This window comes from Lucilia cuprina, chromosome 4 (assembly GCF_022045245.1).
Source record: "Lucilia cuprina isolate Lc7/37 chromosome 4, ASM2204524v1, whole genome shotgun sequence".
Taxonomy (NCBI): Eukaryota; Metazoa; Arthropoda; class Insecta; order Diptera; family Calliphoridae; genus Lucilia; species Lucilia cuprina.
The window spans coordinates 62,158,556-62,173,285 of NC_060952.1; the positions used below are offsets into that span (position 1 = coordinate 62,158,556).

At 30.0% G+C, this 14,730-nt stretch overlaps 1 protein-coding gene across 2 annotated transcripts in view; it reads left to right on the top strand.

Annotated features, from left to right (window-relative positions):
* Positions 1-14,730, top strand: part of LOC111688377 (myosin-I heavy chain) — a 1,083,699-nt gene that overhangs the window by 703,604 nt on the left and 365,365 nt on the right. The window lies entirely within an intron of this gene.

The following is a 14,730-nucleotide window of genomic DNA, read 5'->3' on the forward strand; positions in this document are numbered from 1 at the left end:
CGCGATTTTTTCAAATAATTTTTCACTTTTTTCTTTTTCCTTTTCCTATGGAGAAGAATTCCTAAAATTGAGTGAAATAATTTAAAAGTTATTCAGGCAAAAAATTACTATTTTTTTTAATTTTTCCTTTACTTATCAAAAATATGTTATAATTTCGTAAAAATATAAAATTTTATTTATTTAGATATATGTATATAAATTAGTGAATATAGCTCTTCCATGGAGCACTATCTCCAATCGTCTGAACCTAAGGCTAGGTATATAGCTATAACATTATTTTCAGATGTTTACTTTCAAAAAATAGTTTTATATTGAATTACTTATATATTTGATAAGAGAGCGAAGTTGAAGCTTAATGGGTTTACCAAATTATTATAAAAAATATTATAGTATTCATAAGTGAAAAAGTATTTTACAGAAATATTGAAAATCAAATTTTTCATTCAATATTTCCTTGTCTTTTAACAGGTTATTTTTATGTCTTCTATCTGTTTTATGCAGAGATTGAATTTACTAACAAATTAGTAACCAAAATGCTTTTCTCTTATGCTCGATTAAGACAATCGTCACTCAACACCCTACAAAGACACAGTAAAAAGACGGTTAAAAATAGTCAAAGGATGGTAATCTCCAAATGGGTTCGTTGAAGTCAGATACATTTCTAGCTATTTAACTGGAACTACTTTTCTTGCTATAAAAGTAGGACATGGACGTGTTCTATGATAGTGACGAATTACTTTTATTCTTGATGAATGGCTCAAAAAAAAAAAAAAATACGAGCCAACAGGTGGTAAGATATGAATGGAAACAAAGGTTCAAAATTTCAAGTGTCTACTCTCTAGAACACTATGGAAAATCAATGTGACGATTGATCCGAAAGATGTAAATTTGTGTCAACCAGATGGTGGCATATTAGTAGAAAGTAACAATCATTTCACCAAAAGATGGGTAAAATAACTACTTTCGGAAGTTCAATAGAATGAAAACAACTAATCTCTAGATTACTTGGAGACAGTAAAGAGACGATTGCCTTCGCTCTCGCTTACAAAGGGGACACTAAAGTGACGACTGTCTTCATTCTCGATTACAAAGGTTACATTCGTGACTAGTGACCCAAAACATACGAATTACAATCATCCAGGTGGTTAAATATAAGTGGAAATTACTGTCTTTTTCGTGTGCATTGACTCTTTGTCGAACTTAAATATTATTTACTATAGGAAATGACTTATGGTCTAAAATTTAACATTTCATGTTGGACTTGAAAAATTATAAAATGTGAAACAACATCCTTGGAACTAGTAGTGTTACCATTACTTCTGGAACCCGTTCCTTAGAATATTGCTGTGGTTCTTAAATACTTCTAAATAGTTTTCAAGGAACTTGTTCTTTGAAACTAGTTATACCTTGCTACTACACTAGTTCTTGGAATCAATTGAAAAAAAAATGTCAAAAAAATTAAAAATTATATAGTTAGCTGCTTGTAACGTACATCCTTACAAAAAATATTTTAAAATATTAGAGGTACGGAAAAATTATATTAAATTTTACGTAAGACATGTATATGTATGTAAGTTTTGTAAATAAAATTGGTGCAATATTAACAAGTATGAATGTATAGTCGGGCGTAGCCTACCATATGATACCCTACACCAGTCAGTATGTATGTTAAAAATGGGGATTATTAAAAAAATAAAGCATTTGTTTTTTAACTTTATTTCGGAATATTTTTACTTTTTTTTGGCAAAAAAAGAGATTTTTTTTTAAAAGGGCTTAGAGGGGAGTAGGGCAAAATATGGCCCTATCCTTAAAAATGTTGGTAGGAGGAGTTAAGTCTTCTTCAATATTATTTATGTAGAATTGAAAAGTGTTATTAGTGTTTGTAAGTGAATTTTGACCTTTAAGTCATTTTCTGAAGGGGAGTTTGTATGGGGAATAGGGTCAAATGAAGCCCGGTAGTGTCATTTAAAGTTCTATAAAACTAAGTTTTGTCGACTTTTGTTAACATAATGGATCATTTAAATTAATCATAAGCCAAAAGGCCATATGTGGGGGGTACGGTTGTATAGGGGCTAGTCGAAATAATGGACCGATTTTAACCATTTTCAATAGGCATCGTCTTTGGGCCAAAAGAAGCGCGTCTGCCAAATTTCATCCAATTATCTTGAAAATTGCGTGTACCTTGCGCACAAGGTTTACATGGACATCCAGCCAGCCAGACGGACATAGCTTAATCGACTCAGAAATTTATTCTAAGCCGATTGGTATACTTTAAGGTGGGTATAGGACGAATATTTTTGTATGTTACAAACATCAGCACAAACCCAATATACCCTCCCAACTAAAGTGGTGTAGGGTATAAAAATTCCTTAACAGTTTCTCAAAATTGCTCCTAATCTTAATAATTTCAAACAAAAACGCTATAAAATAAAAATTTGTTTATACGTTCTCCAAAGCTTCAATGGAACTAGCTACAAAGTTGACAAATTCAAACAAAAACCATTGATTAAGGAACTAGTTCCAGAAGCGTTCCAAAGAACGAGTGTCGACTCAATAACGCTTCCTCAGAACCAGTTCCGAAGGTGACAATTTCGAACAAAAATCATTGGTCTCAACGCCAAACTAGAACGTGTTCAGGCTAAAATCATGTGCTCTAGAACTAGTTGTTCAACTAATACAATTTTTCCTGGGAATGTTTAATTTTTATGTGGAGTATTTATTGATTGTAAAAGGTAATATAATTTGGAAAAAAATAATATATACATACTTAGAAAGTAAGTATGAGGATGCAATATGAGGATGCAAAAACTACAAACAAGCTTTTACATGAAATGACAATTTCATTTAGATATTAAACGTAAATTCGTGTTGATTGTATCAGGAGAACAAAAATAAATAAGTTACATTAAAAAGTGTATACTTATGTATGCACATACATTAGAGCGCTCCAAAAAAACTAAGTTTCGAAAAAGATAAAAAACACAAAAATTGGTTGAAAAATGTAAAAGTTATTAAAAATTCCCCAAGCCATTATCGTGTTTCAGAGCACTTGAATTCGAAATGTGATAAAAATAAACATATTTTTGAAAATATTCTAATGAAACAATTGTGTTACTTAAAATACATTTGTAGTTACTTGAATATGAGTTTTTGTCATTATAGAATAACGTAAACCTGTTCTCAGCTATGGCCGAAAAATGGGATTGTAAAAAGGTTTTATTGAAATATGTCCAAATTGGCATGTTTTTAAAACATCGGGGTCATTTTGAACCCAAGGCCGTTTAAGGGTTAATTAATTTTTTTCACTATTATTGTAAATATTGGTTGTTTATAAATAAATTTATTAAGTTTTGTGATAATCTACCTAAAAATAGAAACAATTTCGACTAGTTTTCATCAAAAATTGCAAATATCACAAAATTTGACTTTTGACCTTTAATGTTTATGGGTTAATGGCGTCCAAATTGCACGAAACTGATTTTTGATTTTTATTTAGAAATATGTGGACTGATATATTTACAAAAGGTTTCATTTAAAATACACAACAATATAATAAAAAGGCTAATTTTGCAAAATATTACATAAAAATGGGTTTTTCTCGAAATCCGCTGATTTCAAATTGCAGGTACAGGCAAACTATAGAAGGTATTGAGCTAATTTTTTTACTATTTTATTCCCTAATCTGTTGTCCATAAATCCCTATGAGTTCACCCAAAAATATTGAAATTTGTTTAACAAAGTATCAAAAAAACTAAAATTTGAATTTTGAAACGACCGTTAAAAATATCAAAATTTTTCGACCATAGCTGAAAACAGGTTTACGTTATTCTATAAGAACAAAACTTATATTCAAGTAACTACAGATGTATTTTAAGTAATAAATTGTTTTATTAGAATATTTTCAAAAATATGTTTATTTTCTTATCACATTTCGAATTCAAGTGCTCTGAGACACGATAATGGCCTGGGGAATTTTAACTTTTACATTTTCAACCAATTTTTGTGTTTTTTATCTTTTTGTTACGCTAATTCTGTGTATATTACGATTCTTTGACAATAAAATGTAAAACAAATTGTTTAAGGACAAAACTTTTGTGAAAACTGAAAAAATTGCATATTTTCCCCTTGTAAATGCATCTTCAAATTTCAGATCCGTTGCGGCACCAGTTAACGTAATCCTATTGACCTAATTTTTTGCACGACTTATTTTTATAACCCATAGAACAATTCTAGTGGGGGGACGGCCTGTAGGATAAAATTTTTTTCCTTCATACAAGCTTGGAGCACTCTAACATACATTCATAAATATGAATGTAAAAATATAAAATAAATAATATCAATAAGTATGTAAACATCTAAAAATGCGGTTATATATTTTTCGCTTTTAAAAACCAAATATTTCCTTACAAATGAAAACCCAGTTAAAAGTGAGGAAAGAGATGTAGTAAAGTCACTACAAATAGCATATTCAGAGTACATCAAACTTTGGTGAAAAACCAATGAAATTAAAATAAGCAAATCATTGAACGAATTCGGTTTATTCTTAACATCCAAATATCGGATTATTTGCATCTATGAATAAGATCAGATGTAGTTCATAGTTGTCAAAAATGAATAACATCCCTCCAATGACACGCTAATGTAAAATTCATAGGTTTTTCACCGAAAACGGAAGTACTTCAAGTATGTTATTTGTGGTGGAAATTCTACTTCTATTTCCTCACTTTTTTGCTACTCTTTACAAACTGGTTACTACCTGTTTACAAACATATTGTTATTGTTTATTTTATATTTTTACATTCATATGTATATGTATACATAAGTATACACTTTCTAATGTAACTTATTTACACCTTTTTTGTTCTCCTGATACAATCAACACGAATTTACAAATTTACGTTTAATATCTAAATGAAATTGTCAATTCATGTAAAAACTTGTTTGTAGTTTTTGAATCCGCATATCATTTTTTATACCATACACCACTTTAGTGGGGAGGGTATATTGGATTTGTGCTGATGTTTGTAACATAGAAAAATATTCGTCCTATACCCACCTTAAAGTATACCAATCGGCTTAGAATCATTTTAAGATATGTCTGTCCGTCCGTCTGGCTGTCTGTCCATGTAAACCTTGTGCGCAACGTACATGCCGCAATTTTGAAGATAATTAGATGAAATTCGGCACACAGGCTTCTTTTGGCCCAAGGACGAAGCCTATTGAAAATGGTTAAAATCGGTCCATTATTTCGACTAGCCCCCATACAACCGTACCCCCAAATAGGGCCTTTTGGCTTATCATTAATTTAAATTATCTATTATGTTAACAAAAGTCGACAAAACTTAGTTTTATAGAACTTAGAATGACACTACCGATTTTTGTAATGATCGGGCTTCATTTTATCCTTTCCCCCATACAAACTCCCCTTCAGAAAATGACTTAAAGGTCAAAATTCACTTACAAACACTAATAACACTTTTAAATTCTACATTAATAATATTGAAGAAGACTTAACTCCCCCTACCAACATTTTTAAGGATAGGGCCATATTTTGCCCTACTCCCCTTTGAGCCCTCTTGTAAAAAAATTCTTTTTTTTTGCCAAAATAAAAGTAAAAATACTCCGAAATAAAGTTAAAACAAGTAAGAGTGCTATATTCGGCTGTGCCGAATCTTATATACCCTTCACCATAGTGTATTTTAAACATAATTGATCTTACAGTCTAGTTAATAAAAACATTAAAAAAATTTGAGTCGATTTAAGCCGAATGTTTCGGCGGCGGCTCAAGCAACTAAATATAGTTCGGCGGCGGCTAAGCTCCGACTCGAGGCCGGTCGACTTCGACCTCTGATTCATTGCTGGTAAACATTGACGAGACGCAGATTTTGTTTTTGTTTATCGTAAAAAAAATTGTTTTAAAAAGCACTTGGAAAAAATTTGTGTTAGTTTTAAATTTCAAACTTACATTATTCGCATAAAAATTATTGTACAATAACTCACAATCTACTCTCATATAATTGAAAACGTTTTAAATACTTTTTTCTATTCATCAAAAAATATATTTGCAAAACAAAAGAGAAAATTATTTTATTTTAACAAAAAATGCAAATCATATTTTTTTGCTGTGTATACTTTGTATGTTTGAATTCCAAACATACAAAAAAATACACAGCTGAATAAAACCAAATACATCTACACACACACGTGTACATCTTTTTCTATGTACAGTGTTTTTGTTGCTTTTTTAACAATTTTTTGATGAAATTTTCAGAGGTTGTCTCGGATTTTTGCTCATATCTCCGTTATTTATCGACCGATTTTGCTGATTTTAAATAGCGATCTTCTCGAAAGCATGTCTAATAGAATTATTGAAGATTCGGATATCGCCGATATCTGGGGTCCTCTAAAAACTGATTTCAACAGACAGACAGACAGACAGACAGACGGACAGACGGACAGACAGACGGACATGGCTTAATCGACTCCGCTATCTATAAGGGTCAAGAATATATAAACTTTATAGGGTCGGAAAATTATATTATAGAAATTACAAACGGAATGACAAACTTATATATACCCTTCTCACGAAAGTGAAGGGTATAAAAACAAACCAAATGCTTTATTTTTTTAAAAAAATCCCCATTTTTAACATACATACTGACAGGTGTAGGGTATCATATGGTCGGCTACACCCGACTATACATTCATACTTGTTTCTAATTATATTACCTTTTACAATCAATACAAATAGATACATTTAAATACTCCTCATAAAAATTAAACATTAATTTAATATACATTCAATAATTCAATTCAAAAATTAATTACATTTTGGTTATTTCATGCATATATTTTTCCCATAATATACATTAAACATTTATAGAAACATAGATACAAACGTTTTCAATTATTTTCTAAATAAAATTTGGTTATACTGGTTATATTTGGACCAACATGAAATGTTAAATTTTAGACCATAAGAGAATTTTGTTTTTTGTTCATAAATAAAATTCAAAAAAACAGCTCAAAAGTAAATTTATGTTTTCCAATTAAAAATAGAGATTGTGTAAAATGGGGAAACCAAGAAAATACAAATTTTAATATTTGTTGTTGCATTTTATTATGTTTCATCAGAATTTGCATGTCAATCAAGTATTTTGCATATTGAGAATTCCGGTTAATTTCGTTGGTTTTTTTCAAATTATTTCTTTAATCATTTTTTGGAATTTATTGTTTTATTGTTAAAATGACGAGTGTTAAGTATTGATTTTTACAAATCAATTGCGATTTGCAAAAATCATATCATCATTGTGTGAAAATGTGATGTTATTTGCCTTAAAAATGTTTAAAGGATAATAATGAGGCAATTTCGTTATAAAAAATTAGTTTAAATTTCTAGAACAAGTGTAAATCAATGAAATATAATTATGAGATGTTTAATCAATAACATTAAAAAATATAAAATAGAGTAATTGATGAAATGATCCAAAGAGCACTGAGTGGTCTTTCAAAATCTTTAACTGTCGAAGGGAGGCGACAACTAAAATTGTTAGTTTTTTAGGTCAATGAAGTATTTTTTAGGTTTCTTTGTTCATTTTTTTTAATATTGCTGCATTATTTTAAAAAAATTTAATATTTTTATTACTTCTATATATTAGAATAACATTTTTTACATTTACATTTTATCAAAAAATCTCGTTAATTAATACAACGATTTTACTTTTTATGGTAGAAAATTAAAATATGTTCTTAAGATATTCTTAAAAAAATCAACAAACAACTTGCTTTATTTTGGTAAAATTAATTGTTCAGATAAAGTTTTTTCTTAAAATTTATAAAATTTTGCATAGGTAATTTACTTAATTGATTCACTGTATGTATATGCTCTGCTTGCGTACATTTTATGTTCGTATATTACTGCTTGCATGGCTTCAATATTTTTGACTTCGAATAATATGTGTAGGAAAATATTTTTATATTAAGCAAGCAATATGAAATAAGGAGTGAGATCGAAAAATTCTTAACACACGTTTTTCATTACATTTTTCAACCAAAGTATTATTTGATTTTTTTTGATCAAGTTACCTTTGAAAAACATGTCAGTTATTATGTGTAATGTCAATTATATTAATTTTTTTGTTAATCTGATTAAAATGAATGACCAGAAAAAAGTGCGTACTGAAATTATTAAATATTTTCAACTAAACCCAACTTGGTCTTACAAAAAGTTGGCCAAGCATACAAAGGTCTGCCGTCAAACTGTTTCCAATGTTATTAAACAGTACCGGGAGAACTTGTCAGTTGATATAAAACCTGGTTCAGGTAGAAGGAATGGTCCACATGATGTTTCTAAAGCCAAACAAATAGAACGCACTTTCAAAAGAGCTCCCAACACATCCGGTAGGAAAGCAGCTCGGTTAGCTTAGTGCTCGGACTATTTGGTACGAAAAGTTAAAGCTAATGCAGGTTTAAAAACATACAAGGCTCAAAAAGTTCCTGACAGGAACGCTGCTAAAAATTTAGAGGCCAAAAACAGAGTACGGAAATTGAAGTCAAGTTTTATAAAAAAATATTCTTGCTGCATAATGGATGACGAAACGTATGTTCTGGCAGATTTTTCGCAACTTCCAGGTCAAAAGTTTTATGTTGCTGATGCTCGAGGGAATGTTGAAGAAAAGTTTAGGACCCAAAAGCAGACAAAATTTCCCAGAAAGTTCTTGGTATGGCAAGCAATATGCAGTTGCGGCAAAAGAAGCCAATCATTTGTTACAACGGGCTCTATAAATACCGAAATTTACATCAAGGAATGTTTACAAAAAAGGCTGATTCCATTCATAAGACTTCATAATGTGTCCACTTATTTTTGGCATGACTTGGCATCCTGTCACTATGGTAAACAAGCCCTTGAGTGGTACAAGAACAATAATGTGGTATTTGTACCAAGAGAGGCAAATCCTCCAAACTGCCCGGAGCTAAGGCCAGTGGAGAGATATTGGGCTCTTGTTAAAAGAGAATTGAAGAGTACAAAAAAAGGTGTCCAAAAGTGTGGTATATTTTAAATGGAGATGGACTACATGTTCGAGCAAAGTGACAGAAAGCACTATAAAACGTTAATGGAAGGGTTTCCGAAAAGGGTTCAAAATTTCATCACTAGTGATTAAAACTATAAAAATTTTTTTTTTTTGTAAATTGAAATAATATTTTGAATCAAATAAAAAAAAACAAGTTAGAGTGCTATATTCGGCTGTGCCGAATCTTAAATACCCTCCACCAGCTAATTGATCAAATATTTGTAAAAATAAGTTTTCTCATGTCTTTAATAGAAAAAATCCCAAAAGTTAAATCTATTACAATTCCAAGATTTATTGAAAATTATAAATTTAGTAATTTGCATGTAATTTGTATGTATGTGTGTGAAAGATTTAGAGATTTTCAAAATACAAATACATATATAATTATGTTCTACACAAAATATTCAACACAAATTGATAATGCTCTTTAAATACGGTTAAAGCGCTTTTAGGGTCCTGCCCCTAATATAGGAGAAATAGAAGTATACAAAACTAATATTTTTGCCAAATTATGAATCTATATAGTAATGTGCGTTTAAGAGATTTTCGTAAAAGGACTTTGTATGGAAGCTATGTCCAATTATGTATATAAATACAAAATTTCAGAATTCTGTATCTATATCATTACTTGGTAATAAATATTGTGATTCTAAGTGATTTTCTGGATCTAGTATGAGAGCTATGACCAAATATGGACCGATCGTAAAACAATTTTATAGTGAATTTATGTATATAAGAGCAATATTTTTGATAAATGTATGGATATCAATATTTGGTTATGAGTTATGTGCGTTTTATGATTTTCGGAAGGGAACCTTGTATGGGAGCTATGACCAATTATGGACCGATCCAAAAAAACTTTCATTGTAATATTTCTGTATATAAGAGCAATACTTGTACCAAATTTAATATCGATATCTTTGGTAATGAGTAATGCGCGTTTAAGTGATTTTCGGGAGGGGACCTTATATGGGAGCTATGACCAATTATGGACCGATCCAAAAAAAAACTTTCATAGTTATATTTCTGTATATAAGATCAATATTTGTACCAAATTTTATATCGATATCTTAATTTAGTAATGAGTAATGCGCGTTTAAGTGATTTCGGGAGGGGGCCTTATATGGGAGCTATGACCAATTATGGACCGATCCAAAAAAACTTTCATGGTTATATTTCTGTATATAAGAGCAATACTTGTACCAAATTTTATATAAATATCTTAATTTAGTAATGAGTTATGTGCGTTTAAGTGATTTTCGGGAGGGGACCTTGTATGGGAGCTATGACCAAATATGGACCGATCGAAAAAATCTTTCATTGGAATATTTCTGTGTATAAGAGCAATACTTGTACCAAATTTTATGTCTATATCTTAATTTAGTAATGAGTTATGCGCGTTTAACTGATTTTCGGGAGGGGACCTTGTATGGGAGCTATGACCAATTATAGACCGATCCAAAAAAACTTTCAATGTAATATTTCTGTATATAAGAGCAATACTTGTACTGAATTTTATATCGATATCTTGATTTACTAATGAGTTATGCGGGTTTAACTGATTTTCGGGAGGGGACCTTGTATGGGAGCTATGACCAATTATGGACCGATCCAAAAAAAGATTTAATTTTAATATTTCTGTATATAAGAGCAATACTTGTACCAAATTTTATATCGATATCTTAATTTAGTAATGATATATGCGCGTTTAAGTGATTTTCGGGAGGAGACCTTGTATGGGAGCTATGACCAATTATGGACCTATCTAAAAAATTTTTCCTCTGAATAAATTCTATTGTCATAAAATGTTAATTTCTAAAATTTTGTGAAGATATCGACATTACGACGGAAGTTATTAACAAAAAACCAAATTTCCGGGAATTTGTACTTTTGTATGGGAGGTATATGAAATTGTGGACCGATTCTGGCGATTTTACGCAAAGATTAAGCTCTTATGTGGAAACGAATGTATGCCAATTTTTATGGAATTATCTTGCATAGTTTTCGAGAAAATTACATCAGAATGTGTAAAAAATGCCTATTTTTTTCGAGGTTGTTTCAAATTTTGATTCATAACATTTCCCGATGTGAACCGATTTTGCCCATTTTCAATACCAAACAACTTAGGAAAACAAAGAACATTTTGGGTGAATTTGGTTAAATTCTATTGCTTCGTTTTATCGTGAGCGTGTTTTACACAGACAGACGGACAGACGGACATAGCTAGATCGACTCAGAATTTGATAAGGACCCAGAATATATATACTTTGTTGGGTCTCAGGTGAGTATTTCTTGGTGTTACACACGGAATGACAAAGTTATATATACCCTCTATCACCACTGATGGTGGTGGAGGGTATAATAAAGCTGTAAGTTTAGTGATTTCTTTTTTATAAACATATATGTATGTTAAGAATTTTTCGATCTCACTCCTTATATGTGGGTATTATAAATATGTTAGCGAGTTGCTGCGTAATATATAGCATGTATAAACATTTTATATTTGCCTGTAAGCTTTAATATGCAATATCTTGTATGGGTAAATATTTTTAGAAAAAAGTTAGAGTGTTATATTCGGCTGGGCTGAATCTTAAATACCCTTCACAAGCTACTTTTATATTTACACATTTTTAATTTATCAGGTATTTGTAGAAATGAGTTTTCTCATGTCTTAAATAGAAAAATCCTAAGATTTAAATCTATTACAATCCCAAGATTTATTGAACATTACAAACGCCTTTCTCTTTACATTTTTATAGCGCTTAGCGATATTTTGTAATTTGCATGTATGCTTGTGTGTGAAAGATTTAAGGATTTTCAAAATACATATTTTGTTCTACACAAATTGATAATGCAAATAGTTATATACGATTAAAGCGTTTTTTAGGGGCTGGTCCTAGTATGGGAGATATTCATCTATATTTCATCTATATAAATTTTGTATCGTAATTTAGTAACAAGTAATGTGTGTTTAAGTGATTTTCTGAAGGCAACCTTGTATTCTACCGACCGCACCCATGTAATGAACCGATCGTAAAAAATCTTTCAACAGCTTTATTTGGTAATGAGTAATGTGCTTTCAAGAAATTTTCGTATAAGTACATTCAAAAATTAATTAAATTTTGGTTATTTCATGCATATATTTTCCCATAATATACATTAAACATTTATAGAAACATAGATACAAACGTTTTCAATTATTTTCTAAATAAAATTTGGTTATACTGGTTATATTTGGACCAACATGAAATGTTAAATTTTAGACCATAAGAGAATTTTGTTTTTTGTTCATAAATAAAATTAAAAAAAAAAGAGCTCAAAAGTAAATTTATGTTTTCCAATTAAAAATAGAGATTGTGTAAAATGGGGAAACCAAGAAAATACAAATTTTAATATTTGTTGTTACATTTTATTATGTTTCATCAGAATTTGCATGCCAATCAAGTATTTTGCATATTGAGAATTCCGGTTAATTTCGTTGGTTTTTTTCAAATTATTTCTTTAATCATTTTTTGGAATTTATTGTTTTATTGTTAAAATGACGAGTGTTAAGTATTGATTTTTGCAAAATCATATCATCATTGTGTGAAAATGTGATGTTATTTGCCTTAAAAATGTTTAAAGGATAATAATGAGGCAATTTCGTTATAAAAAATTAGTTTAAATTTCTAGAACAAGTGTAAATCAATGAAATATAATTATGAGATGTTTAATCAATAACATTAAAAAATATAAAATAGAGTAATTGATGAAATGATCCAAAGAGCACTGAGTGGTCTTTCAAAATCTTTAACTGTCGAAGGGAGGCGACAACTAAAATTGTTAGTTTTTTAGGTCAATGAAGTCTTTTGCTTTTTTAGGTTTCATTGTTCATTTTTTTTAATATTGCTGCATTATTTAAAAAAAAATTTATATTTTTATTACTTCTATATATTAGAAAAACATTTTTTTTACATTCACATTTTATCAAAAATCTCGTTAATTAATACAACGATTTTACTTTTTATGGTAGAAAATTAAAATATGTTCTTAAGATGTTCTTAAAAAATCAACAAACAACTTGCTTTATTTTGGTAAAATTAATTGTTCAGATAAAGTTTTTTCTTAAAATTTATAAAATTTTGCATAGGTAATTTACTTAATTGATTCACTGTATGTATATGCTCTGCTTGCGTACATTTCATGTTCGTATATTACTGCTTGCATGGCTTCAATATTGTTGACTTCGAATAATATGTGTAGGAAAATATTTTTATATTAAGCAAGCAATATGAAATAAGGAGTGAGATCGAAAAATTCTTAACACACGTTTTTCATTACATTTTTCAACCAAAGTATTATTTGATTTTTTTTGATCAAGTTACCTTTGAAAAACATGTCAGTTATTATGTGTAATGTCAATTATATTAATTTTTTTGTTAATCTGATTAAAATGAATGACCAGAAAAAAGTGCGTACTGAAATTATTAAATATTTTCAACTAAACCCAACTTGGTCTTACAAAAAGTTGGCCAAGCATACAAAGGTCTGCCGTCAAACTGTTTCCAATGTTATTAAACAGTACCGGGAGAACTTGTCAGTTGATATAAAACCTGGTTCAGGTAGAAGGAATGGTCCACATGATGTTTCTAAAGCCAAACAAATAGAACGCACTTTCAAAAGAGCTCCCAACACATCCGGTAGGAAAGCAGCTCGGTTAGCTTAGTGCTCGGACTATTTGGTACGAAAAGTTAAAGCTAATGCAGGTTTAAAAACATACAAGGCTCAAAAAGTTCCTGACAGGAACGCTGCTAAAAATTTAGAGGCCAAAAACAGAGTACGGAAATTGAAGTCAAGTTTTATAAAAAAATATTCTTGCTGCATAATGGATGACGAAACGTATGTTCTGGCAGATTTTTCGCAACTTCCAGGTCAAAAGTTTTATGTTGCTGATGCTCGAGGGAATGTTGAAGAAAAGTTTAGGACCCAAAAGCAGACAAAATTTCCCAGAAAGTTCTTGGTATGGCAAGCAATATGCAGTTGCGGCAAAAGAAGCCAATCATTTGTTACAACGGGCTCTATAAATACCGAAATTTACATCAAGGAATGTTTACAAAAAAGGCTGATTCCATTCATAAGACTTCATAATGTGTCCACTTATTTTTGGCATGACTTGGCATCCTGTCACTATGGTAAACAAGCCCTTGAGTGGTACAAGAACAATAATGTGGTATTTGTACCAAGAGAGGCAAATCCTCCAAACTGCCCGGAGCTAAGGCCAGTGGAGAGATATTGGGCTCTTGTTAAAAGAGAATTGAAGAGTACAAAAAAGGTGTCCAAAAGTGTGGTATATTTTAAATGGAGATGGACTACATGTTCGAGCAAAGTGACAGAAAGCACTATAAAACGTTAATGGAAGGGTTTCCGAAAAGGGTTCAAAATTTCATCACTAGTGATTAAAACTATAAAAATTTTTTTTTTTGTAAATTGAAATAATATTTTGAATCAAATAAAAAAAAACAAGTTAGAGTGCTATATTCGGCTGTGCCGAATCTTAAATACCCTCCACCAGCTAATTGATCAAATATTTGTAAAAATAAGTTTTCTCATGTCTTTAATAGAAAAAATCCCAAAAGTTAAATCTATTACAATTCCAAGATTTATTGAAAATTATAAATTT